Below are 25,539 nucleotides of genomic sequence, written 5' to 3'. Positions count from 1 at the left end.
CAGGCCTACAAAATGTCTCTTCTGGTGTGGTTTAAGCATTGACATGGACTCAGAACATCCAATTCCGTTGTTTCTCTATGAACAATTGTATTTTTGAGAGTGAAAAAAATATATATTCTAAAACCAGGACAACTACTACTGTGGAAACTAAATTTGGGAAAGAAATCACAGATTTTACAGGACCTCCATTAGAGTTGTTTATTAACCATTATTTACCAGGTATATTGACAGAAAACATAGTGCACTACTTTCTCTTGTACACTAAGGACACAGGGAAGAGTTGCAGGGGAGAAGAGAAGAGGAGACTGTGCCTATTTGAAAGCTAGAATAAAATGAGTAGCTCTCATGCTAAAACGTTGAGAGCTCTAGCTCCATCGTTCTCTATAGGGAAAAAATGACAATTTTTACTTTCGTCCCAGTTCTCCCCTACCTGCAGCACTCTGGGATTAAGAGTGCATTGTGCAAGTGTACAGCAACAAAAACCATGTGGTATATCTTTAGTGCATGTTTCCTATAGTGCTGGTTTCACGGAAACCCACACAGGTGTGGGGAGGTTCGTTTGACAGAGATGGGCCAATACAGAGCTGTTGTAAATCTGCACTTTTATTAAAAACAGACATTTCATTGTATATTATCTGTTCCAGTATTAGAGATGGGACCTGGCCTGGGCAACACTTCATAGTATATTATGTGTTAGGGTGATGAGGTTGCAGTATTACAGATGGGACCTGGCCTGGCCAACACATTATAACCAATCACAGGCAATGGTAGCATTCTTGCCTGACTTCATTGCAGACGCCTGCCAGATCTCACAACGAGTGGATAGGTGTTTAACATATCAGCTAACCACACCATATGATATTGAAATCTGATGCTCGACTGCACAGACACTGGCACATCAAAAGGCACAGTTTAGTGGCACGTTTTAGAATGACCACAGGAGTGATCAGGTATTGAAGTACAGGAGGAATAACAAGTACATGCATATGAACATGCATATGTTAAAACACACATACATGCAGTCTCGCACGCACATTGACTGAAACGTATAAATATGCTTGTGTACACAAACACCATCAAGTTAAAGTGCTTTTAGTATTGTTAACATACATATTTTCCAGTGAAAAATAAAATAAAAAATAACAGAAACACTAAACATCAGGGTTGGAATTAATTACATTTCAATTCTAGTCAATTCAGGAAGTACACTGAAATTCCAATTCCAATTTAATTTCTCTTCAGTGCTTTTCAATGAGTGACAATGAAAATTTGGAATTGGAATTTGGTTTACTTTCTGAATTTACCGGAATTTAAATGGAATGGACCCCAACCCTGCTAAGCATATACTCAGATGAATAAGTACTGCTGGATATCGCATCGTTAGGGACAGATACATACAGTATACATACGATATCATATATTCAATCAAAATCCTTAAAAAAAAAACGTTTAAACATTTTTTATCCAGTATTACCACTCTCATGTCCTGCAGACAGAGTACCTTTCTGTGTTAAAAACAGTAACAGTACAATGATTCCACAGGAGGATGGTGGTACCTTAATTGAGGAGGATGGGCTTGTGGTAATGGTTGGAGTGGAATAAGTGGAATGTTATCGAATACATCAAACACATGGTTTCCATGTGTTTGATGCCAATCCATTTACTCTGTTCCAGACATTATTATGAGCCGTCCTCCCCTCAGCAGCCTCCACTACATGGTTCCTTTGATTATGTCCTCGTGAACCATGTTTTGTCCTGGTAAACCAGTCAACCTTGACCTTTCCAGTCACACAAGTCTTCTTATAAAAAATACAGACAAATTAAGTTTAAAAAGCTTTCTTGGTCCATCTTTGATTACAGGACAGTAGACCCAAATGGGACGTATTTTGTTCCTTTGAAGGACATCACCTGTTGAATCCTTACAAGGGGCGATACAAACGCATAATGTCCAAAAAAGGAGCGTGTGTGTGTGTCTGCGTGTGTGTGTGTGTTCACATTTCCCAACAGAGGAGCAGCTCATCTCTCATTCCTTCAACTTTTTATTCTCACTTAAGTTATCAATCTCCATACAGTCTGCTCTCTTTTCTCGTTTCTCGTAACTCTCTCATTCCATCTCATTCATGCTCTCTCTCTCTCTCTCTCTCTCTCTCTCTCTCTCTCTCTCTCTCTCTCATCCTCTCTCTCTCTCTATACATTACTGATACGGACACTGAGGGGGCTACTGTCTCTCCCCCTCCCCCTGCCCCTCCCCCTGCCCCTCCCCCTCTCCTCCCCTCGATAGCTCTCCTCTAGTTTAATCTTCTCTGGGTCCGCCCCTTCCTCTGCGCCCCCTCTGCTGCTGCGGGACGAGTGCATGGCCGGACTTGGGGGGGGGGCCTGTTTGAAGAGGGGCGGGGTTTTCGTTTTGTCCACCTTGTCGAAGAAGGTGAAGTCCGCCACATACTTCCCAGACGGGGACAGGGAGACCACGGGGGGGAACTCATACCCCCACAGGATCTCATCAGGCAGGTAGGAGGTGCGCACCTGGCAGGTGGCAGAGGTGGGCTCCACCGTGGCACTCATGATCACCAGCAGCTCAAAGTCTGCCAGATCCGGATCCGTCCATCCCCCTCCTAGAACACAGGTAGAGTGAATGAAAGATACAAATTTAGCACTAGAGATCCATAAGAAAAAAACATTTGGATATAACAATAAAAGGCTAAACGCTATTTCTAAAGATACCGTCTGATTTCTCTACTGAATCCAGATCACAAAACAGATTTATTCTAAATTCCACGGTCACTTCCAAGCATCGGACACAGACAGAATGAAAGAGATACATATCCATTATCACTAAAAGCAAGAATGGGATAATAGCAATAAAATGATCATCTTCACTTTCCAACATAGACCGATTTCGCTACTAAATCCAGATCACAAAATAGATTGACTAAGTTCTGTGCTCACTTCCGAGCGTAAAACCCAAGTTAAAGTGGAGATATAAACAGAGTCCATTGACAGAAGCCTTTTACCACATACATGGACACTCTCTCAAACACAAAACACACCCCACACACTTATTGTACGCACAAATAGCTGCACCACAAAGGCCTAAATAGGTTGATAACGAACATCAAGCACACAAGCAGTAAAGATGCCCACCCCCTTCAAGCACACTGCACAACTGCCTTCATTTTGCCAGACCCCAAGAGGAGTCGCTGCTGCCTTGAGTTACACCCCCTTTTTCCCTCAGAACAGCCTCAATACGTCAGGACATGGACTCTACAAGGTGTCGAACGTGTTCCATTCACACTCAGAATGGCACACATACACGATCCCATATCCGCAGGAAGTAGGGATGCTGAGGGTGCTGCACCCTCTTAAAAATCTGAATTTAAAAAATAAATTATAGCAAAAATATTATTTTCAAACATATATATTTGTTCACAAAAGTAGTGCACTGGGCCTTTACAGGATGTATTAGCTGCCCAATAAAAACATTTCAGCATCTCTGTTTTGGCAACAAAAAAAAGGTATAATTAAGAACAGTATGTTGCAGGATTCAATAGTTGGAATTGTAAGAGTTGTTGCCCTTTTGCTTTCTCTGCAATCATCATTCTAATGGAATTTTTTTATTTTATTTTATTTAACCAGTTAGGCTAGTTGAGAACAAGTTCTCATTTACAACTGCGACCTGGCCAAGATAAAGCAAAGCAGTTCGACACATACAACAACACAGATGGAATAAACAAACAATAATAACTGTATTTTTCAATAATACAGTAGAAAAAGTCTATATACAGTGTGTGCAATTGAGGTAGGATAAGGGAGGTAAGGCAATAAACAGGCCATGGTGGAGAAGTAATTACAATATAGCAATTAAACATTGGAATGGTAGATGTGCAGAAGATGAATGTGCAAGTAGAGATACTGGGGTGCAAAGGAGCAAGATAAATAAATACAGTATGGAGATGAGGTAGTTGGATGGGCTATTTACAGATGGGCTGTACAGGTGCAGTGATCTGTAAGCTGCTCTGACAGCTGGTACTTAAAGCTAGTGAGGGAGATATCTGGTCTCCAGCTTCAGTGATTTTGGCAGTTCGTTCCAGTCATTGGCAGCAGAGAACTGTAAGGAAAGGCAGCCAAAGTAAGAATTGGCTTTGGGGGTGACCAGTGAGATATACATGCTGGAGCAAGTGCTACGGTTGGGTGCTGCTATGGTGACCAGTGAGCTGAGATAAGGTGGGGCTTTACCTAGCAGAGACTTGTAGATGACCGGGAGCCAGTGGGTTTGGCGGCGAGTATGAAGCGAGGGCCAGCCAACGAGAGCGTACAGGTCACTTTGGTGACAAAACAGATGGCACTGTGATAGACTGCATCCAATTTGTTGAGTAGATTGTTGGTGGCTATTTTGTAAATTACAATGCCAAAGTGGGCAATGTGGGCAGCGATCGGTTGAATAGCATGCATTTAGCTTTACTTGCATTTAAGAGCAGTTCGAGGCCACAGAAAGAGAGTTGTATGGCATTGAAGCTCGTCTGGAGGATAGTTAATACAGTTTCCAAAGACCAGAGGTAAACATAATGGTGTCGTCGCTTAGAGGTGGATCAAAGAATCACCAGCAGCAAGAGCAACATCATTGATGTATACAGAGAAAAGGGTCGGCCCGGGAATTGAACCCTGTGGTACCCCCATAGAGACTGCCAGAGTTCCGGACAACAGGCCCTCCGATTTGACACACTGAACTCTATCAGAGAAGTAGTTGGTAAACCAGGCAAGGCAATCATTTGAGAAACCAAGGCTGTCGAGTCTGCCAATATGAATGTGGTAATTGACAGAGTCGAAAACCTTGGCCGGGTCGATTGAATACGGCTGCACAGTAATGTCTCTTATCGATGGCTGTTATATCATTTAGGACCTTGAGCGTGGCTGAGGTGCACCCATGACCAGCTCTGAAACCAGATTGCATAGCGGAGAAGGTATGGTGGGATTCGAAATGGTCGGTGATCTGTTTGTTAACTTGGCTTCCGAAGACCTTAGAAAGGCAGGGCAGGATAGATATAGGTCTGTAGCAGTTTGGATCTAGAGTATCTCCCCCTTTGAAGAGGGGGATGACCGCGACAGCTTTCCAATCTTTGGATTCTCAGACGATACAAACGAGAGGTTGAACAGGCTAGTAATAGGGGTTGCATCAATTTCAGCAGATCATTTTAGAAAGAGAGGGTCCAGATTGTCTAGCCCGGCTGATTTGTAGGGGTCCAGATTTTGCAGCTCTTTCAGAACATCAGCTATCTGGATTTGGGTGAAGTAGAAATGGGGAGGATTGGGCGAGTTGCTGTCGGGGGTGGAGGGCTGTTGACCAGGGTAGGGTTAGCCAGGTGGAAAGCATGGCCAGCCGTAGAGAAATGCTTATTGAAACTCTCAATTATTGTGGATTTATCAGTTGTGACAGTGTTTCCTAGCCTCAGTGCAGTGGCCAGCTGGGAGGATGTGCTCTTATTCTCCATGGACTTTACAGTTTCCCAGAACTTTTTGGAGTTTGTGCTACAGGATGAAAATTTCTGCTTGAAAAAGCTAGCCTTAGCTTTCCTAACTGCCTGTGTATATTGGCTCCTAACATCCCTCAATCCAGATAGAACAAAACCCTGTCCTCAAACATTTACATCAAAAATTGCAAAGTTATGGGCAAAGATCCAAAACATCCACATCAAATTAATATTTGTCTTGATGAAATAACATGGAAAACATTTACCATCCTTACAAACCACTTAATGTAAATGTGCATTACTGTATTGTATATAGGCTGGTCATCTAGGTTAGAACCTGTGGACTTTCCACCACCATGAAGAAAAACAATGTTCAATACAGTAACTGAGTACATTGAGACGTCAAGTGGTTTGTGATGATGTGGCTCAGCTGGTAGAGCATTGTACTTGGAACACCAGGGTTGTGGGTTCAAATCCCACAGGGGACCAGTACAAAAAAGTATGAAAATATATGCACTCACCACTGTGTCTACTAAAAAGAATGAATAGACCATTTCAGTTTTCACGTAGAAATAACTTGCCTTTGCAAAGTATTTCAAGAAACTGTAAAACATATATCAAGCAAGTATTTTTTATGTTTTTATGAGATTAACTGTTTTGTAGAGATCATTATCAGACTCAAGTTACAAATGCTGGTAAACACTCAAATACATTTAATGAAACATTTTTGCACCTTCCATGTACTGCTCTCACTTCGTAACACACGCACACACATACAAATGCGCACTTACAAATATCACACACACGTATGCACACAAGCACACACACACACTGTCTAGTCTATTCAGTCTCTAATGTTGTTCTTGACTACTGGTTTGAGCAGTTCTGACTGTGCTCTTCTGAACAGCCTTTACAACCTCTCTGCTCCTCTCTTCTCACTCCTGTTAACAACTACAGTGTACTGAGGGGATTCACGTTCGTGCACTCATTGTAACCCCTTACTGAAACTCCTGACAGTGTCCCACCGTTTTTGGCAAAATCCCCAACTCCCCGTCCGTGTGCCCCCAAAGAGCTGCAAATATTTCCACAGAAATGCATCATGAGAATTTGAGAGCTGCCGTGAGAGGAGGCCAGATTAGAAGACAGATTCATAGATAGTGCAGGGGCTATTGTCGTAGCATTATGTACTGTTAGTAGTTTGATTCTTCTAGTAAAAGTATTAGGATACTTTAAGATAGTATTACGATTTTTGCAGATATTACTTACATTTTCAAGGTACACAGTGTGAAGCCAAAAGCCAAATGGAGTGTTCTCTGGGATCAGGCATCATTAAATAAACATATTACATGTACAGTAACACAATGCCGTACAATCTGACCACAGTCAATTTAACAGGAGGAGTTTGGGGCTCAACTACATAGAGACCCATTATAGAGAGAGAGAGAAGGGGGAGAGAGAGAGAGAGAGAGAGAGAGAGAGAGAGAGAGAGAGAGAGAGGTTGGGGGAGAGAGCGAGAGAGAGAGAGAGAGAGGAGAGACAGCAGTAAAGGAGTAGAGAGGTAGATCAGGGATCAGTATGGGTCAGTAATAGCTTTGTGGTTAGTGGTGATGAGAGGCCTGCCCTCCTGTAAGAGGATCCCCCCCAGCTGTGTTATCAGACTGTACCCCATTGTCTTTTAATGAGAAACCCTGGCACCCACTCACACACATTCCACTGACATACACACAGAGATGGAGAGAGAGAGACCCCTCTCCCGGTGTCATCCCCCAGACCCCAAAAATGTGACTACAATGTAGTGAACTAATAGGTATTTCACTCTACGCTGGTGTGAACTATAATTAAATGGTGCATGGTGTAAAGTCTCATTTGCATTTTTCCCAGGGTATATTTTCTTTTTGAGTGAATTGTCGAATTTACCACCCATGACTGTATTTGTTAGTGACACAGACATGGTTGTTGAATTCTTTCCTTTTTTTTAAGGCCTGTGGGTTTCACCTAGTAAGTTCCTAGGCAAATGTTATAATTAAAATTCAACTTTGGCAATATATAGTACTTACATATATCATAAGGCCTTGCTTTGATTGCTTAGCTTTACCCTAGCACAGTGGTGGTAGGAAACTCCTGGTTTACAGGCCACATCAGGCCTGCAAGTCACATTATGCTGGCTTGCAAAGTGATAAATGTGTAATTCCTACAGGAATCCAGACAGAGCTAGGATATCCAACAGTTGGAATCTTTATTCACCCTCAACCCTCATTCAGAAAGACTGTCGGGATAATGGAAATTGATAAAGGAGACTACCTAAACCATTTAAACTGGAACAACCATTTCAATAACAGGTGCAATAAATCGAATTAATTAATTGGATTAGTTTAGAAAAATATATGTTATCTTTGTGAAGCATAACATCATTCAATCAGTCAATGTACATGCAAAAAACACAGTAGTGCATTCTGGGAAATCTGATAATGATGGGTGTGGTTTTGATTGGACTGTTTTACTCTCCACAGTGTAAAACAATAACTCTGACTATTAACATCAACACTGGGGCTTCTTTTACACCGCTGAGTTCTAATGTCACTCTTACAGAGTGATTTTAACTTCTGAATCGACACTGGCCAATTTGCTGTGTACACGCATTCACATATACAGTATGCACGCACGTACGCAAACACACACCCCTCTACAACAGGGATAGGCAAAAAGGTTATTTTCAAATACAATAACTTTTTTGGCATAGTTGTGGTCAATTTGCAGTGTACAAATTACTAGAATGATGTTCCCTACCATCCACCCTACACTCCCCCCCCTCATCCCTCTACTGTCCTGGCTCTGTTACAAATGCCCTCTGTCCATCACAGCAGTGACCTTTAATCTCCTAAATTCACCCTTCTCTTTCTCTCCACACGGATGGCTTTCCGTTCCCACACCCCGGCTGGCCCTCTCGTCCTGCTGGTGATTAAGACATGGGACATGGTCAACTATAGCAACAACTTCACCTCCTTTACACAGACTGTAAGGTACTGTAGTTCACTACACCACTACTACAGCAGAACACTGAACCTGCCTGTCTATTTTACTACCATCTCTTAGGCCACTTACAGTAATATCAAATTGGACCAATAGGACAAGAACACTAGACCGTAACTACACTATACCTGCCTATGGAACTGGTAACCTTCAAGTTTTAGGTCATGAAATAGGACCAATTGAAGGAGAACACACAACACAAATAACTGACAATGTGAACATTAAGCTACTGTGTGTAATCATTCCTACCCTTGGCAGCCCAGGCTCTGAGCGGGCTGCTGTCGTCTATGATGTGGTAGAAGGTGAGGGGGAGGATGAGGAAGGGGCTGTCGCTGGACGTGTCCACCTGGAAGGGAACGTTCCTCTGGTCCAGACGCATCGTCTCCCCCTCCTTGGTCTGGGACGTCTGGAGCAACTTCCCCGTCACCTAGGAGCCAAATGGAGTCATTTGGTTAGGGGACATGTGCAAGGATTCTGGTTAGGGGACATGTGCAAGGATTCTGGTTAGGGGACATGTGGAAGGATTCTGGTTAGGGGACATGTGGAAGGATTCTGGTTAGGGGACATGTGGAAGGATTCTGGTTAGGGGACATGTGGAAGGATTCTGGTTAGGGGACATGTGGAAGGATTCTGGTTAGGGGACATGTGGAAGGATTCTGGTTAGGGGACATGTGGAAGGATTCTGGTTAGGGGACATGTGGAAGGATTCTGGTTAGGGGACATGTGCAAGGATTCTGGTTAGGGGACATGTGCAAGGATTCTGGTTAGGGGACATGTGCAAGGATTCTGGTTAGGGGACATGTGCAAGGATTCTGGTTAGGGGACATGTGCAAGGATTCTGGTTAGGGGACATGTGCAAGGATTCTGGTTAGGGGACATGTGGATTCTGGTTAGGGGACATGTGCAAGGATTCTGGTTAGGGGACATGTGCAAGGATTCTGGTTAGGGGACATGTGCAAGGATTCTGGTTAGGGGACATGTGCAAGGATTCTGGTTAGGGGACATGTGGATTCTGGTTAGGGGACATGTGCAAGGATTCTGGTTAGGGGACATGTGGATTCTGGTTAGGGGACATGTGCAAGGATTCTGGTTAGGTGGCATGTGCAAGGATTCTGGTTAGGGGACATGTAGATTCTGGTTAGGGGACATGTGGATTCTGAAAAGAGGAGCGTTGATGGAAAATGACAACTGCTTCATTCTCACACACACACACACACACACACACACACACACACACACACACACACACACACACTGTGTCTCTACCGAGCAGCCCAGCAGCAGGCTCTTGCGCATGTTAGCCACACGAATCATGAGGCAGGGTCGGCCCTCGTGATTGGACACCACAGCGTACTGACTGAACTTCACTGTCTCTCCTCTCTTCTTGGGCCGCGCCACCTGAGGACAATGGGGAAGAGTGTGTCAGAGCCACACAGTGTAGCATGATGAACTCCACTACCCACAATGCTCTCTGGAACATATCCGGTTTGAGTAAATAGTATTGTGCTGCACGGAGAGAGAGGGGGGAGAGGGGGAGAGAGAGAGAGAGAGAGGGGGGAGAGAGAGAGGGGAGAGAGAGAGAGAGAGAGGGGAGAGGGGAGAGAGAGAGAGGGGGAGAGGGGAGAGAGAGAGAGAAGGGGAGAGGGAGAGAGAGAGGGGGGGAGAGAGAGAGAGAGAGAGGAGAGAGAGAGAGAGAGAGAGAGGGGGAGAGATAGAGAGGAGAGAGAAATGGGAGGGGGAGAGAGAGGGAGAGAGGGGAAGAGCAGAGAGAGGGGGAGAGAGGGGAGAGTGAGAGTGGGAGAGAGAGAGGGGGAGAGCAAGAGAGAGGGGGAGAAAGAGAGGGAGAGAGAGAGTGGGGAGGAAGAGAGAGAGCGGGGGAAAGAGAGAGGGGGGGAGCTGGATAGTAAACACTGATGTATGTGTTGACTATGGATGGATGCAGTGCATATGTGACCCGATTTAGGAAACTAGTCACGACTTCACAGCAGAGCCATTTGAATATAAATCTTCTTTTTTTTAATCAAAATGCGTTTTTTTTGCAGAAATGCTTTCTCGAACATGTGAACTTTCATAACAAACTTGTATGCCATCTGTAAATACAAATAAAATTGTTAAATTACGAGCCATGTTGGTTAAGCCACAAAAAAAGTGAGCAACCTTCCCACTAGCCATGATTGGCTGAGATAATGAGCGGGCTGGACATGCCGAGATAGGAGAGAGGATTGGTCTGCCATATAGAAGGCTTCTGTTTATTTGAGCTCGTCAGTCTGTGTAGGTAATCCTGTCGAACACGCCTTTTTAAAAATGTACTATGTAGTGGAGCTGCATAAGTGTTGCTCTCCATTTTCTGGAGGATTAAGTTTTGAAATCATGTAGACAAGTAAGATAGTCTAGCGTTAGCTAGCTACATTTTGTGATATTATATGTTTCTAATTTTGACAAAGTGGTTTCATTTCAAGCTAAAGTGTACTGTTAGCTAACTGTTAGCTAACGTTAGGTGACTGGCTCCCTAGCTGATGTTATTATTCGTTTCCCATAGCTGTTGTTGCCACTTTGTTAATTGTTGCTTATCTAGCTAACGTTTGCTGGCTGGCACGTTAGCGAACGTTATGCGATGTGTGTGATCTTAAACGTTGTTTACCTAGCTAGGTTCATTGTTTACCCAGCTAGCTATATGTCTTAAGCTAAAGTCTACTGTTAGCTAGCTAACGTTAACTGCTCCCTAGAGGACGCTATTATTCATTTCCCAGAGCTGTTTGCTTTTGTAGTTAGAGCCTAATGTTAGGTATTGCTGGCACTTTGTTCATTGTTGTTTTAACTAGCTAACGTTAGCTGGCTGGCTCATTAGCTGACGTTACGTGACATGTGTACTGTACAACACTCGTTGAATATGGCCGGTGTCAGTAAAAGACTGCAAAAAAAGCGTAATGAAATTGTTGTCAGCAGAGCTGGTTAGGCTGTTTTCATGTTATCCATGGGTAAACAAATCATCGGCCAGAGCGTCAAGTGTGCGCTTTGAGAGCGAAACAAGATGTGTGGGGCTAAAGCTTAAGAGGGTGTGAACGATGCTGATTGGATGTAGACAAAAAAGAGCTCTTCACTTGACACCAAAATATTCAAAGGCGATTTTCTCAAAAGTGAATTTACAAGTTGATCAACTTTCAAAGAAGAATTACTTTCCCATTGTTCCTCAAATGCAGTGATATATCATTTTGTAGCTCAGAGTCTCTACTTTTATCCAATGTAAAAACACCATTTCACATTTTGCTACATAAGACCGAATCCAGGTGGTCAGTCACATATTATGGCACTGAAAATTTGACGTGATGTGTAGATCCAGATTTTTCAGTGAAATACTGTATATCCATACTGTTTAGTGGTGGTTTACTTTATCAATGAATGTGATGGATGGTAAAGTGAACATCTTATCGTTCTGCCCAGGGGAAGGGTGAGGTACCTTGGCGAGGAAGGTTCCAGTGATGAAGATCTCAAGCACCATGGTGATGACCAGCTGGAGGATGAGGAGGATGATGGCGGCGGGACATTCCTCTGTGATGCAACGGAAACCGTAGCCAATTGTGGTCTGCGACTCCAGTGAGAAGAGGAACGCCCCCGTCAGAGTCTGCACCTGCATCACACACGGGGTGTGGTTGGACGGAGGGTCAAACTCTAGAGGGAGGGGTGGAGAAGGGAGGCACAGGGAGAGAGGCAAGGTTGTGAGATTGACATGGAAAGCAAAAAGTACCAAGATTATAGGGGAGGTACAACTGATTGTATTGGTATTTTGAGGTATCATTGCTCTCAAATGCCTTAGAATTCTGTCTCTCCCTCTCTTTCCCTTCCCTCCATCCTCACCCAGCAGGTCTCCATGCACCAGCACCACCAGGTACCACAGAACCCCTCCCCTCCCACCTTCTGTCCCCCCATCCCTCTCTCCCTCTCTCTCCCCTTCCTCCATCCTCACCTAGCAGGTCTCTGTGCACCAGCGCCACCAGGTACCACAGAACCCCTCCCCTCCCACCTGCTCTCCCCCATCCCTCTCTCCCTCTCTCTCCCCTTCCTCCATCCTCACCTAGCAGGTCTCCGTGCACCAGTGCCACTAGGTACCACAGAACCCCTCCCCTCCCACCTTCTCTCCCCCATCCCTCTCTCCCTCTCTCTCCCCTTCCTCCATCCTCCATCCTCACCTAGCAGGTCTCCGTGCACCAGCGCCACTAGGTACCACAGAACCCCGAACAGGAACCAGGTCCCGGCGAAGGTGGCCGAGAACAGGAAGAGCTTGTAGCGCCACTGCATGTCCAGGAAGGTCGTCCAGATGTCACGCAGGTACATCGCCCCACGCCCGCTCACATGCTCGATGTGCACGTTGCTGTGCCCGTCCTTGGAGAGAACGCGCCGTCTCCGTCGGAGTGCACAGACCGCTGTCGCTGCCCCCCCTGCCGTCGCTGCCCCCCCTGCCGTCGCTGCCCCCTGCCGTTGCTGCCCCCCTGCCGCAGTTGCCACCCCCACCCCTTCCGCCCCCTGCCCCCAGCAGCGGCTTCAGAACCTCCGTCTGTGTCATGGAGTGACACTCCTTCTGGGGGAGGAGCCGTGCGAGGAGGGGGAGTGGCCGACGTCATGGCTGCAGCTTTATCAGGGGAAGAAGGGAGGGATGGTGGGAGGGGAGTTGATGATGGAGGAGTGAGGTCGGGGGTGAAGGGGGATAGAATGGATAAATGGGAAAGGACTTGACGGTGGAAATTAGAGTGAGGGAGAGAGATGAAGAGGGAGAGAGGTGAGAGGGAGAGGAGTGAGGGTGAGGGGTGAGGAGGTAGAGGGGTGAGGAGGGAGAGGGAGGGAGAGGGAGAGGGGTGTGGAGGGAGAGGAGTGAGGAGTGAGGAGGGAGAGGGGTGAGGAGAAGGAGGGGTGAGGAGGGAGAGGAGTGAAACGGGAGAGAGATGAAGAAAAAGAGGAGTGAAACTGGAGAAAGATGAAGAGGGAGAGGAAGAGATAAATATTGTGCAAAGTCAAAGTTGATGAAAAACAAGTTCAAAAGATTTTGTAAGAAAGGAGAGAAGAGGAAAGGAAGAGAGAGGTTGTTAACGGGAAGAATGGAAGAGGTGACAGGAGTAGAACATTCGGGGTGTGGGGGGAGGAAGACATGAAGAAAGGGATAGAAAGAGAGGGACATTATAAATGGGACACACTTTTTCAAGTGGACAGATGCAGGTCTGTGGCTGTCAATGTGCTCCAAACTCTCTGTCACTCTCTCTCTTCATCCTTTTCTTTTCAGACAGAGCAGCAGCTGCCCTTTCAAAGTAAAAGCCCCCTTTCAGTGCAAAGTCACAGCTGTCTTTTCCTTTTAAAAGCCCCTCTATAATGCTAAGGCGCTCAGATGTGTCTGCAGCGCATCACGCTGGCTGGATCAAGAGGGACCGAAACAAGGCTGACTTATTCCCCATCCGAAACCAGGAACAGAAAAGCCACATGTAGCCTAGTATCTGGAGCACAGGAGGATGGTGGTAACTTAATTGGGGACGGGCTCGTGGTAATGGTTGGAGCGGCATCGGTGGAATGGTATCAAATACATCAAACACATGGTTTCCACATGGTTTCCTCATGGTTTCCACATGGTTTCCACATGGTTTCCTCATGGTTTCCTCATGGTTTCCACATGGTTTCCTCATGGTTTCCACATGGTTTCCACATGGTTTCCTCATGGTTTCCTCATGGTTTCCACATGGTTTCCACATGGTTTCCTCATGGTTTCCACATGGTTTCCACATGGTTTCCTCATGGTTTCCACATGGTTTCCTCATGGTTTCCACATGGTTTCCACATGGTTTCCTCATGGTTTCCTCATGGTTTCCTCATGGTTTCCACATGGTTTCCAAATGGTTTCCTCATGGTTTCCACATGGTTTCCTCATGGTTTCCACATGGTTTCCACATGGTTTCCTCATGGTTTCCTCATGGTTTCCTTGTGTTTGATGCCATTCCATTTACTCCATTCCAGACATTATTATGAGCCGTCCTCCCCTCTGCAGCCTCCACTGGTCTGGATCAACCATGTATGAATGGGCTTTGATCCCTGACACAATCTACTTCTCTTTCATTATCCCTTTTTCCCTAATGAAATAAAATCGTCTTACTGCCTTACACGTAGTGGTACTGCTTTACACTTAGAGTTCAAACTATGACTTCACCACGTTGATGATTAGCCCCATACAGCCCTAGTAGTCTACTACCATGTGCAGCTCCAACATGATCTAATTTTCACCATCCAATAAATGTTTTTCTGTGTCAGAGAATTACGCGGTGTGGTTTGTGGACGCAGTACAGCAGGAGAATAGAGCTTGTCCAAATCAAATCAAATGTTATTTGTCACATGTGCCGAATACAACGGGTGTAGATACAATGGGTGTAGATACAACGGGTGTAGATACAACGGGTGTAGATACACTTACTTACAAGCCCTTAACCAACAACGCAGTTTTAAGAACATAAGAGTTAAGAAAATATTTACTAAAGTTAAAAAAGTAACATAATAAAATAACAGTAGCGAGGCTATATACAGGGAGGCCTGGTACCGAGTCAATGTGGAGGCTATATACAGGGAGGCCCGGTACCGACTCAATGTGGAGGCTATATACAGGGAGGCCCGGTACCGAGTCAATGTGGAGGCTATATACAGGGAGGCCTGGTACCGAGTCAATGTGGAGGCTATATACAGGGAGCCCCGGTACCGAGTCAATGTGGAGGCTATATACAGGGAGCCCCGGTACCGAGTCAATGTGGAGGCTATATACAGGGAGCCCCAATGGTACCGGGAGTCGATGTGGAGGCTATATACAGGGAGCCCCGGTACCGAGTCAATGTGCGGGGTACAGGTTAGTCCAGGTAATTGAGGTAATATGTAGGGTAAAGTGACTATGCATAGATAATAAACAGTTAGAAGCAGCAGTATAAAAAAATCCAAATATTCCAGGTAGCCATTTGATTCATTGTTCAGAACTCTTATGTCTTGGGGGTAGAAGCTGTTAAGGAGCCTTTGGGTTGCTGGAGTCTTTGACCATTTTTAGGGCCTTCCTGATACGGCCTGGTACAGAGGTCCTGGGTAGCAGGAAGCTTGGCCCCAGTGATGTACTGGGACGTACGCACTACCCTCTGTTTGCTATCTATCAGGGCCAAGATGCCTCTTTTTCTCCTTGGGGATATGGAGACTTGCTGTTTGTGTGTAACTTTGGCCCGAGCATCCTTCTAGACTTTGTTCTGTATCCTCATCTGGACTTTCTCTATCTCGCTCTCTAACTCTCTATCTCTCTATCTCTCTATCTATCTCTCTATCTCTCTGTATATATATATTTATTTCTCCTTCTCTCTCTCTCTATCTCTCTATCTATCTCTCTCAATCTCTCTATCTCGCTCTCTCCATCTCTCTCTCCCCCTCTCTCTCTCTCTCTCTCTCTCTCTCTCTCTCTCCCTCTCTCCCTCTCTCTCCTTGGCTAAATGGTCCTTTTGTCTCTGCCTGCCTCTGCTTTCCAGACCAATAAAAAAATAACCAACTAAAACAAAAGGCAGAGAACTAGGCGATCTGATACGCTCTCTACTTTCTGACCTTTCTCTCTGTGTCCCCACTCGCTTACTCTATTCTCTCTCCCCCTCTTTCCTCCCCCCTTCCTCCCTCTCTCCCTTCATCTCTCTGGTGCTGAAGCTCACACTGTGAGTATGAATAGGGATCTGTGTAGATTTCTGTGCTCAGAATACTAAATGGGGGGCGGGGGGTTAAGGAGGCAGGGTTTCGGATAGGCGAGTGTGATAGGCCGAGTACATTCACAGCTGCCCTCTGAACCCTACTGAGGCCTCGCCCACACATACAGTAAATACACATTCACATGTACAGCGACATACACAACACGGCCGTCTCAATATATCAATGTTGATCTTTCCCAAACAACACTTACTATTATTATTATTATTATTATTATTTTCCCTTTGTTTAGTATTCCTTTTAACACTTCTGTGTCTTCCTCTCTGCTATATTCTCTCTCCTTTTGAATCAAAGTATGCACTGTAACAAAAAGATTTGTTGACTCAATTTACATAGGTTTGTTACCATCCTGCCTTAAAATGTCATGTCAAGTCCAATCCGGATTTCGTGTGGTGATTAAGAGGGGTTGGGTTAAATGCGGAAGACACATTTCAGTTGAAGGCATTCAGTTGTACAACTGACTAGGTATCCCCCCTTTCCCTTCCCTTCCCTCCCTTTCTCCCTCTCGCCATCTCTCTCTCACTCTGTCCTGTGTGCACAAGAATCCTTTGTTTAGAGAGATGAAAGGGACAAAAGCCACCATTGAAAAATACGACTGAGTGAGAGAGAGGGAGAAAGTGTGTGTGTGTGAGCGCGCATTGGCTTGTGTGACCGAGTGATCCTATGTGAGTATGTGTTCAAGTGTGTGAGGGGGCAGAGAAGGGGAAAGAGGACTTGGATTAAGAGGAAAGAGAGAGAGAGAGAGAGAGAGGTAGAGAGAGAGAGAGAGAGAGAGAGAGAGAGGGGGTATATAGAGACAGATTGATGACAAAAGATACTCATTAGTATTCCTGAGCAGTGTGATCCACCGTACTCCTTCCTGTCTCTCTGTGTGCACCCTTCCAATTCCCCAAACAACCTCTGCACAACACTCCAACCACCTCCAAACAACCTCTGCACAACACTCCAACCACCTCCAAACAACCTCTGCACAACACTCCAAACAACCTCTGCACAACACTCCAACCACCTCCAAACAACCTCTGCACAACACTCCAACCACCTCCAAACAACCTCTGCACAACACTCCAACCACCTCCAAACAACCTCTGCACAACACTCCAACCACCTCCAAACAACCTCTGCACAACACTCCAACCACCTCCAAACAACCTCTGCACAACACTCCAACCACCTCCAAACAACCTCTGCACAACACTCCAAACAACCTCTGCACAACACTCCAACCACCTCCAAACAACCTCTGCACAACACTCCAACCACCTCCAAACAACCTCTGCACAACACTCCAACCACCTCCAAACAACCTCTGCACAACACTCCAACCACCTCCAAACAACCTCTGCACAACACTCCAACCACCTCCAAACAACCTCTGCACAACACTCCAACCACCTCCAAACAACCTCTGCACAACACTCCAACCACCTCCAAACAACCTCTGCACAACACTCCAACCACCTCCAAACAACCTCTGCACAACACTCCAACCACCTCCAAACAACCTCTGCACAACACTCCAAACAACCTCTGCACAACACTCCAACCACCTCCAAACAACCTCTGCACAACACTCCAACCACCTCCAAACAACCTCTGCACAACACTCCAACCACCTCCAAACAACCTCTGCACAACACTCCAACCACCTCCAAACAACCTCTGCACAACACTCCAACCACCTCCAAACAACCTCTGCACAACACTCCAACCACCTCCAAACAACCTCTGCACAACACTCCAACCACCTCTAAACAAACTCTGCACAATACTCCAACCACCTCCAAACAACCTCTGCACAACACTCCAACCACCTCCAAACAACCTCTGCACAACACTCCAACCACCTCTAAACAAACTCTGCACAATACTCCAACCACCTCCAAACAACCTCTGCACAACACTCCAACCACCTCCAAGCAACCCATGAAAACACTCCAAAAATTGCCCCACAACACTAAAAGGACCCTGCAAACAGAAAAACTACTTTTCAACCAGCCAGGTGTGAAGTGGAGAAACTTTGCTGCTGCCCTGTGCTCCAGTTGGGGTGATGTACGTACCCTACATATTCACTCAACCACCGCTCTATAACACTTGAGTACCTCTAACGGACAGATTCAAGCAACAATCAAGTCTTGTATATTACACATGAACAGTATAAGGTGTACAAATCCCCACACAGCCTCTGCAAACAAGCACTGGCACAACTTCTTCATTAACCAAACTATTTGTGTTCCTGGTACTCAAACTACCCACAAATTGACAGTTGAGAAGCAAGCCCATCTTGCACACTGTACCTGTACGGGGTAACTCAGGGACATTTACGTTTTAGCAGGCGCTCTTATCCAGACCGTTAAGTGCCATGCTCAAGGTCAGATTGACAGATTGTTCACCTAGTCGGCTGGGGGATTCGAACCAGCAACCTTTCGGTTACTAGCTCTTAACCGCTAGGCTACCTAGGCCTCACTACTTACACAAACTGTGTGTTCCCTACATTCAAGATACATTGAATCGTTTTAGTAGACCCGTGCCAGCCTTTCAACAACAAGAGCAGAGGGAGTAAACCAAACAGCTGAACTGTATCTAACTCGTTTAATGCATCCCAACTTCAATTTTGACATCTCTTTAGGGTCCATTTTACACATTGTAGACTTGACTTGTAAACAGCAGCCAGGGAGTGTTCTGGAATGTCCAATTTAAACGCTAATCATTGTGCCAGAGAGGAGATTGATGTTATAGTGCCAGAGTTGGTGCCAGAGGTCATTTTGTCGGCACCCGCCCAGTATCCATGGTGATCGTCCTCAATGTGTCCCGGGTCAGGTTGCCTTCCTACAGGTGTGTGTTAGAACCCTTATCAACACGAATACAGTCTACAGCCACGTGTTTTTACTCCTTCATTCTTCTGCAGTTTTAGACCGAGAGGAACTGAGGTCCCACTTTGAACTTGAAATCATTGGCCACTCTAATAATGTTTACATATGTTGCATTACTCATCTCATATGTACATACTGTATTTCATACCATCTATTGCATCTTTCCTATGCCGCTCTGTCGTTGCTCACCCATATATTTATATGTATATATTTGTATTCCATTCCTTTACTTCGATGTTTGTGTATTGGGTAGTTGTTAGATTACATGTTAGATATTGTGATATTGCTGCACTGTCGGAACTAGAAGCACAAGCATTTCACTACACTCCCAATAACATCTGCTAACCGTGTGTATGTGACCAATAACATCTGCTAACCATGTGTATGTGACCAATAACATCTGCTAACCATGTGTATGTGACCAATAACATCTGCTAACCGTGTGTATGTGACCAATAACATCTGCTAACCATGTGTATGTGACCAATAACATCTGCTAACCATGTGTATGTGACCAATAACATCTGCTAACCGTGTGTATGTGACCAATAACATCTGCTAACCGTGTGTATGTGACCAATAACATCTGCTAACCATGTGTATGTGACCAATAACATCTGCTAACCATGTGTATGTGACCAATAACATCTGCTAACCATGTGTATGTGACCAATAACATCTGCTAACCGTGTGTATGTGACCAATAACATCTGCTAACCGTGTGTATGTGACCAATAACATCTGCTAACCGTGTGTATGTGACCAATAACATCTGCTAACCGTGTGTATGTGACCAATAACATCTGCTAACCATGTGTATGTGACCAATAACATCTGCTAACCGTGTGACCAATAACATCTGCTAACCGTGTGTATGTGACCAATAACATCTGCTAACCGTGTGTATGTGACCAATAACATCTGCTAACCGTGTGTATGTGACCAATAACATCTGCTAACCGTGTGTATGTGACCAATAACATCTGTAACCATGTGTACCATGTGTATGTGACCAATAACATCTGCTAACCGTGTGTATGTGACCAATAACATCTGCTAACCGTGTGTATGTGACCAATAACATCTGCTAACCGTGTGTATGTGACCAATAACATCTGCTAACCGTGTGTATGTGACCAATAACATCTGCTAACCGTGTGTATGTGACCAATAACATCTGCTAACCGTGTGTATGTGACCAATAACATCTGCTAACCGTGTGTATGTGACCAATAACATCTGCTAACCGTGTGTATGTGACCAATAACATCTGCTAACCGTGTGTATGTGACCAATAACATCTGCTAACCGTGTGTATGTGACCAATAACATCTGCTAACCGTGTGTATGTGACCAATAACATCTGCTAACCGTGTGTATGTGACCAATAACATCTGCTAACCGTGTGTATGTGACCAATAACATCTGCTAACCGTGTGTATGTGACCAATAACATCTGCTAACCGTGTGTATGTGACCAATAACATCTGCTAACCGTGTGTATGTGACCAATAACATCTGCTAACCATGTGTATGTGACCAATAACATCTGCTAACCATGTGTATGTGACCAATAACATCTGCTAACCATGTGTATGTGACCAATAACATCTGCTAACCGTGTGTATGTGACCAATAACATCTGCTAACCGTGTGTATGTGACCAATAACATCTGCTAACCATGTGTATGTGACCAATAACATCTGCTAACCGTGTGTATGTGACCAATAACATCTCTGCTAACCGTGTGTATGTGACCAATAACATCTGCTAACCGTGTGTATGTGACCAATAACATCTGCTAACCGTGTGTATGTGACCAATAACATCTGCTAACCGTGTGTATGTGACCAATAACATCTGCTAACCATGTGTATGTGACCAATAACATCTGCTAACCATGTGTATGTGACCAATAACATCTGCTAACCGTGTGTATGTGACCAATAACATCTGCTAACCGTGTGTATGTGACCAATAACATCTGCTAACCATGTGTATGTGACCAATAACATCTGCTAACCGTGTGTATGTGACCAATAACATCTGCTAACCATGTGTATGTGACCAATAACATCTGCTAACCATGTGTATGTGACCAATAACATCTGCTAACCGTGTGTATGTGACCAATAACATCTGCTAACCATGTGTATGTGACCAATAACATCTGCTAACCATGTGTATGTGACCAATAACATCTGCTAACCATGTGTATGTGACCAATAACATCTGCTAACCATGTGTATGTGACCAATAACATCTGCTAACCATGTGTATGTGACCAATAACATCTGCTAACCATGTGTATGTGACCAATAACATCTGCTAACCGTGTGTATGTGACCAATAACATCTGCTAACCGTGTGTATGTGACCAATAACATCTGCTAACCATGTGTATGTGACCAATAACATCTGCTAACCGTGTGTATGTGACCAATAACATCTGCTAACCATGTGTATGTGACCAATAACATCTGCTAACCGTGTGTATGTGACCAATAACATCTGCTAACCATGTGTATGTGACCAATAACATCTGCTAACCATGTGTATGTGACCAATAAAATGCCATTTGATTTAAACAAAGTACAGATTCTGTCACGCCCTGGTCAAAGTATTTTGTGTTTATCTTTATGTATTTGGTCAGGCCAGGGTGTGGCATGGGGTTTTTGTAATTGTGGTGTGTTTGTCTTGGGGTTTTGGTGGTGGTATTGGGATTGTAGCTTAGTGGGTTGTCTAGCAAGGTCTATGGCTGTCTGGAGTGGTTCTCAATCAGAGGCAGGTGCTTATCGTTGTCTCTGATTGGGAACCATATTTAGGCAGCCATATTCTTTGAGTTTGTCGTGGGTGATTGTCCTTAGTGTCCTATGTGTACTCGTTGTTAGTTTGCACCAGATAGGCTGTTTCGGTTTCGTTTATTGTTTTTTTGTAAGTTTGTGTTTCTTTGTTATATTAAACATGGATCGCAATCGACACGCTGCAGTTTGGTCCGACTCTCTTTCATCACCACTAGAAAACCGTTACAGAATCACCCACCACCAACGGACCAAGCGGCGTGTCAACAGGCAGGAGCAGCCGAAAAGGAGATGCTCACCAAGGATTTCTGGTCATGGGAGGAGATCTTCGACGGGAGAGGACCCTGGGCTAAACCAGGGGAGTGTAGCCGCCCAAAGGAGCAACAGGAGAAGAGGCAACAGAGGCAGCAGCAGCAGGAGCAGCAGCAGCTACAGTGGGAGAGGTTGCACCACCTGGAGTTATGGACATGGGAGGAGGAATTGGACGGTAAAGGACCCTGGAATGAGCCTGGAGATTATTGTCGCCCCAAAGCCGAGCTGGAGGCAGCAAAAGCAGAGAGGCGGCATTATGAGGAGCTAGCACGGCAGAGCGGATGGAAGCCCGAGAGTCAGCCCCAAAAATTTCTTGGGGGCTCACAGGGAGTATGGCTATGCCAGGTAGGAGACCTGCGCAAGCTCCCTGTGCTTACCGGAGGGCTGGAGAGACCGGGCAGGCACCGTGTTATGCTGTGGAGCGCACGGTGTCTCCAGTACGGGTGCACAGCCCGGTTCGGTATATTCCAGCTCCGCGTATCGGCCGGGCTAGATTGAGCGTCGAGCCAAATGCCATGAAGCCGGCTCTACGCATCTGGTCCCCAGTGCGTCTCCTTGGGCCGGCTTACATGGCACCAGCCTTGCGCTCGGTGTTTCCGGTTCGCCTGCATAGCCCAGTGCAGGCTATTCCACCTCGCCGCACTGGCAGGGCAACCGAGAGCATTCAACCAGGTAAGGTTGGGCAGGCTCGGTGCTCAAGAGCTCCAGTGCGCCTGCACGGTCCGGTCTATCCAGTACCACCTCCACACCCCAGCCCTCCGGTAGCAGCTCCCCGCACCAGGCTTCCTGTGCGTGTCCTCGATCCAGTACCACCAGTTCCAGCACCACGCACCAGGCCTTCAGTGTGCCTCGCCTGTTCAGCGCAGCCAGCGCTTTTCTCCTCTCCTGCGCTGCTGGAGTCTCCCGCCTGTTTAACGCAGCCAGAGCCTTCCTCCTCTACAGCGCTGCCGGAGCCTCCCGCCTGTTCAGCGCAGCCAGAGCCTTTCTCCTCTACAGCGCTGCCGGAGCCTCCCGCCTGTTCAGCGCAGCCAGAGCCTTCCTCCTCTACAGCGCTGCCGGAGCCTCCCGCCTGTTTAGCGCAGCCAGAGCCTTTCTCCTCTCCTGCGCTGCCAGAGTCTCACGCCTATCTAGCGCTGTTAGAGCTTTCCTCATCTCCAGCGCTGCCGGAGTCTTCCGCCTGTTTAGCGCAGCCAGAGCCTTCCTCCGACACAGCGCTGCAGGAGTCTCCCGCCTGTTCAGCGCAGCCAGAGCTGCCAGTCTGCATGAAGCAGCCAGAGCTGTCAGTCTGCATGGAGCAGTCAGAGCTGTCAGTCTGCATGGAGCAGTCAGAGCTGTCAGTCTGCATGGAGCAGCCAGAGCTGTCAGTCTACATGAGCAGCCCGAGCTGCCAGTCTGCATGAAGCAGCCAGTCTACATGGAGCAGCCAGAGCTGTCAGTCTACATGAAGCAGCCCGAGCTGCCAGTCTGCATGAAGCAGCCAGTCTACATGGAGCAGCCAGAGCTGTCAGTCCGCATGGAGCAGCCAGAGCTGTCAGTCCGCATGGAGCAGCCAGAGCTGTCAGTCTGCATGGAGCAGCCAGAGCTGTCAGTCCGCATGGAGCAGCCAGAGCTGTCAGTCTACATGAAGCAGCCCGAGCTGCCAGTCTGCATGAAGCAGCCAGTCTACATAGAGCAGCCAGAGCTGCCAGTCTGCATGAAGCAGCCAGAGCTGTCAGTCTGCATGGAGCAGTCAGAGCTGTCAGTCTGCATGGAGGAGCCAGAGCTGTCAGTCTACATGAAGCAGCCCGAGCTGCCAGTCTGCATGAAGCAGTCAGTCTACATGGAGCAGCCAGAGCTGTCAGTCCGCATGGAGCAGCCAGAGCTGTCAGTCTACATGAAGCAGCCCGAGCTGCCAGTCTGCATGAAGCAGCCAGTCTACATGGAGCAGCCAGAGCTGTCAGTCTGCATGAAGCAGCCAGAGCTGTCAGTCTGCATGGAGCAGCCAGTCTGCATGGAGCAGCCAGTCTGCATGGAGCTGTCAGTCTGCACGGAGCTGTCAGTCTGCACGGAGCTGTCAGTCTGTAAGGAGCTGCCAGTCTGCAAGGAGCTGCCAGTCTGCAAGGAGCTGCCAGTCAGCACGGAGCCGCCAGAGCGGTCAGTCTGTAAGAAGCCGCCAGAGCTGTCAGCCTATATGGAGCAGCTAGTGCCGCCATTCTGCCCAGCGCCGCCAGTGCCCCCAGTCTGCCCAGCATCGCCAGTCTGCCCAGCGCCATCAGTCTGCCCAGCATCGCCAGTCTGCCCAGCATCGCCAGTCTGCCCAGCATCGCCAGTCTGCCCAGCATCGCCAGTCTGCCCAGCACCGCCAGTCTGCCCAGCGTCGTGTCTGCCCAGCGTCGCCAGTCTGCCCAGCGTCGCCAGTCTGCCCAGCGCCGCCAGTCTGCCCAGCGTCGCCAGTCTGCCCAGCGTCGCCAGTCTGCTTAGCGCCGCCGGTCTGCCCGGCGCCGCCGGTCTGCCAGTCAGCCAGACTCTTCCAGTCAGCCAGACTCTTCCAGATCTGCCAGTCAACCAGACTCTTCCAGACCTGCCAGTCAACCAGACTCTTCCAGATCTGCCAGTCAGCCAGGATCTGCCAGTCAGCCAGGATCTGCTGAAACCACCAGCCAGCCAGGATCTGGTAGATCTATCTACCTGCCTGAGCTTCCTCTCACTCCTGAGCTTCCTCTCACTCCTGAGCTTCCTCTCACTCCTGAGCTTCCTCTCACTCCTGAGCTTTCTCTCACTCCTGAGCTTTCTCTCACTCCTGAGCTTTCTCTCACTCCTGAGCTTTCTCTCACTCCCGAGCTTCCCCTCAGTCCCGAGCTGCCTCGGTCCCGAGCTGTCCTTCAGTCCCGATCTGTTCCTCAGTCCAGTGGGTTTCTGGGTGAGGACTACTAGGCCATGGTCGGCGGCGAGGGTGGACTATCCAGGGACGAAGGGAGAGGGGACTAAGACATTAAAGGAGTGGGGTCCACGTCCCCGCGCCGGAGCCGCCACCATGGACAGACGCCCACCCGGACCCTCCCTATTGTTTTGAGGTGCGTTCGGGAGTCCGCACCTTAGGGGGGTTCTGTCACGCCCTGGTCAAAGTATTTTGTGTTTATCTTTATGTATTTGGTCAGGCCAGGGTGTGGCATGGGGTTTTTGTAATTGTGGTGTGTTTGTCTTGGGGTTTTGGTGGTGGTATTGGGATTGTAGCTTAGTGGGTTGTCTAGCAAGGTCTATGGCTGTCTGGAGTGGTTCTCAATCAGAGGCAGGTGCTTATCGTTGTCTCTGATTGGGAACCATATTTA

At 46.9% G+C, this 25,539-nt stretch overlaps 1 pseudogene; it reads right to left on the bottom strand.

The window, feature by feature from the left end:
- Positions 1 to 585: 585 nt before the first annotated feature.
- On the bottom strand, positions 586 to 13,312 carry LOC121847423 (annotated as a pseudogene).
- Positions 13,313 to 25,539: the final 12,227 nt, after the last annotated feature.

The sequence above is a fragment of the Oncorhynchus tshawytscha genome, linkage group LG10 (assembly GCF_018296145.1).
Source record: "Oncorhynchus tshawytscha isolate Ot180627B linkage group LG10, Otsh_v2.0, whole genome shotgun sequence".
Classification (NCBI taxonomy): domain Eukaryota; kingdom Metazoa; phylum Chordata; class Actinopteri; order Salmoniformes; family Salmonidae; genus Oncorhynchus; species Oncorhynchus tshawytscha.
Note: the sequence above shows the minus strand (reverse complement) of the source record. Positions and strands in the feature narration are given on the sequence as shown.